Source organism: Fukomys damarensis, unplaced genomic scaffold, assembly GCF_012274545.1.
Source record: "Fukomys damarensis isolate Sample0158 unplaced genomic scaffold, DMR_v1.0_HiC HiC_scaffold_22, whole genome shotgun sequence".
Taxonomy (NCBI): domain Eukaryota; kingdom Metazoa; phylum Chordata; class Mammalia; order Rodentia; family Bathyergidae; genus Fukomys; species Fukomys damarensis.
This window is the reverse complement of record NW_022900934.1, coordinates 8,055,885-8,059,352: the sequence shown is the minus strand read 5'-3', so window position 1 is coordinate 8,059,352 and position 3,468 is coordinate 8,055,885. Positions and strand designations below refer to the sequence as shown.

Sequence of the window (3,468 nt, the reverse complement as noted above, 5' to 3'; positions counted from 1 at the left end):
TATATATATATATATATATTCATTCATTACCATTAATTTCCTTTAAAATACCCAAAATAAAAAAGCCGGGCATGGTGGTGCACGCCTGTAATCCCAGCACTAAGGAGGCTGAGGCAGGAGGATCGCTGTGAGTTCGAGACCAGCCTGGGCGGCATAGTGACTTTCAGGTCAGTCTCAACTACATAGTAAGACCCTGTCTCAAAAAACAAAACAAAACAAAACAAAAAACCCAAAATATTCCCTCTCTTGGAGCACAATCCTGGGCTACATAGTGACTTTCAGGTCAGTCTCAACTACATAGTGAGACCCTGTCTCAAAAAACAAAACAAAACAAAACCCAAAATATTCCCTCTCTTGGAGCACACTGAAGCCGTCATTCTCAGTGATGGGTATCAAGACTTGAAAGTTGGGCGTTCACATCTGTTTTGATCACAACTTGTACGTGTTCATTTAAGAACTAACCATTTCTTTCCTCACATTTTCACCATTGAGCGCTTATGCTAATTGCTACGTAGTCTTCCCTTATTTCTTTTATGTGCCCCTGAGTAGGCTTTATACCACAGTGATAATCATCCGAATACTAACCAGGCTTAGGTTCTGAGATTGGAGGAGCTGGGGCCCGATTAGGGCAGTGTGGCTAACAACACTTTGGGACACCTTGTATAATTTAGTCAACCATTTTGGTTATGGTCCATCTCCTATCTGTAGGATCTAAGCTTCATGAGGACAGGAAATTGCATCTGATTTTTCCCTTTCCCGTCCTCATGGCCACTGTACTGGGTCCAGTGAACACCCTACCACTTCCAGGGCTTTGTTGACCACCACAACCAGACTTGAGCCCTCCCCGCCAAGACTGGGCCCAGGGCCGCAGGGTCAGGTGCCGTGATTTGTGGCGATAAACACTTGGCACCTCCGTGACGCCAGCTCCTTGACTGATCCTGGGATCTGCAGTTGCATCCAGCACGGCATAAACAGTTGTAGAACAGACGCTGGAGCTCGCGAGTCCTTATTTGCGGAGGTCCTGCCAGAGAGCGCACCTGAGGCAGGGGTAGGCTGAGGCAGGGATCTGCCCTTCTGGAGAGGCCCTGTTAGCCGACGGGGCCACACCCCACGAGCTCAGCATCTCCTGCAGAAACGCAGGTGCCCTGTACCTGAGCCTCTGGCTTGATAAGCTCAAGCAAAACTAAAAATCTGCTACTGAGTGAAATCAATTTTTGAACATTGGATCAATCAAAGAAAAATACCGTAAGGATCACAGAAAGCGTATTTGTGGGTGGCCAGTTTCCAACCTGGAGGAAGGGGGTGAGTTCATTTTTCTGGCTCAAATGTTTTCTGGTGGTCTCGAGATTTTCCTCCCTGACCTGCGGTCTCCGAACAAGGCTTCCGCCCATGCCCCAGGCTACCCCCAATTAGGGACAGGCCCAGGCTGGAGAAAGAACCGAAGCACAGGTTGGAAAGGGAAGGACGGAGCAGAAGACGTGAAAGTTCCTTGGCCAGGCACTCATAGAACTGGTTTCTCTTCCTCTTGAGAGACGCTGAAAAGACGCGCAGGACTTGGAGAGGGGCAGGCGGTCGCGTGGGCAGCGGAGGAGGGGGTGGGAGCCGGCTGTCCCGGGGAAGCCGAGTCGGTGCGTGGTTGCTGCTCGCTCCTGGGCCACTGTCCACAGCCCAGCCGGAGGGCCCAGACCTGTGCGTACGAGACACCTTGGCGGACGCCCCCACCACCGCTGCTTCTTTCTCCTCCTCTTGTGCTCAGACGCCCAGTTGCGTTTGGGCAGCCATACTCCCGCCAGGAATTGCTCGTGATTTAGGAATGAGCTTAACGCTCCCCCTGCCTTGGCCAGTGACTGGGGAGGGCATAGACAGGCGCAACGACACGGGGGTCGGGAGCATTCTGGGAAATGCTTTCCTCCTGCGAGGGAGAAGAGGGCAAGAGAGAGCGAGAGTGAGCAAGCGATCTTTAGCAAGAGGTGAGCTCCGTCCTCTTTTCTCTCCATCTTTGCTGCTCGGAGAAGCACAGCCACACTGAGATGGAGAAGGCCAAGGACTCACGGAGTGTCCCACCGAGCTGTGCCTTCTTGGAGCGAGGATCCAGCCTCGCCGCCCCTCCCCACCCAGTATCACACGTTACACGAGACATCGGCCTCTCTTGGGCGCAGGACTCTCCACCCTTCTGGTCTCCTGCAGTATCACACTCCGCCCTTCTGGTTTCGTATGTAGCCAGTTGCAATCTTTTGGCACAGGAATGGGTAAGAAAGGACGCGGGTGCTGAGGACGCATCGAGACGAGAAGGACCCGGATGTGCAGATTCTCAGTGGGATGTGCATCGGCATTTGGGCTACTTTAATTTGAAATGCCTTAAACAAATCTACTATTTCAATCCCCCTTTAGTGTGTTGTAATCTTAATTTCCAAGTCTGTTTTATGGACCTCTATATCTGTGTTGCATCGCGACAGTCCTTTAGGTTTCACCTAGCTGGGGCCTCGCCTGCCTTCATACAGTCAACTATTATAGCTCAGTGGCCCCCAAGCTGCACATGGGCCTCAGCCAGTTGGAGGCGTGTGTGTGGACCTCACAGCGCTCTCCTTATTCCACACTTTGCAGCTCCACCCAGAACTTCTCTGTTGACAGGAGGTGAGAGAGGCTATGGGACTCCCTGAGCGCTGGCCAGGTGTGGGGCGTCACTCCCAGCGGGCCAGCTTTTGCAAGGGAGGTCGGAAGGGACAGTCTTGGCCCCTCCGGCCCCAGCCGAATTCTCCCGAGTGCCCAGCAAAGTCAGCGGCTGGCTGCCCTATTTTCCCTGACCGGCCGGCTCCCCTCCTGGCCCTGGGGTGGCTCCATCGAGAGGCAGCAAGCCTCCCTCTGAAAGCTGCAGGCTCCCCTGGCTTCTGACCCTTGTCACCGTTCTCCCCAGGGCACCTCCCAGTGTCTACCTGTCTGAAGTGGGGGACAGTCCACAGTGGACCCTAAACTGGAGGAGCTGGCACAAGCCTGGGATCCCAGCGCTCTGGGATGCTGAGGCAGGAGGATCACAAATGCTGGCCCAGATTAGGCAGCTCAGCCAGGACCTTATCAATAGAAGAAGGGAAAAAGCGAAAAGCGCTCGCAGTAGCAGCAAAAGTAGAGAGCAGGCAGGCATCGTGCAGCCTAGGGCAGCTCTTCGGAGCGTTACAAGTTTGTATCTCGGGCAGAGTAGTTTCAGGGGCAGCAAAGCTGAACTGAGAAAGCCGTCAGGTGCCATGCTGTAACCGCCTAGGGATACTGCTCGATGAATACATTGGAGCGCCTTGTCTCTATGCCATCTGGGTTACCTTACTACCACCTTACGCTGTCTTCCTTTCGTCCGTCTGTAGTCTGTCTTTAGGGAGCACAGTCTTCAGCCAACTTTTGCGGGAGGACGGAAAAAACACCTCCCATCTTGCGGCGCCGCGCTGAGTCCCCCGGGCCCCCCCTGCTCCACGCGGCTGG

The 3,468-nt window shown here is 53.8% G+C and overlaps 1 protein-coding gene across 1 annotated transcript in view; it reads left to right on the top strand.

Annotated features, from left to right (window-relative positions):
• Pfdn4 (prefoldin subunit 4) overlaps nt 1–3,468 on the top strand; it is a 33,336-nt gene that overhangs the window by 18,795 nt on the left and 11,073 nt on the right. The gene's annotated exons all lie outside the window — the stretch shown is intronic.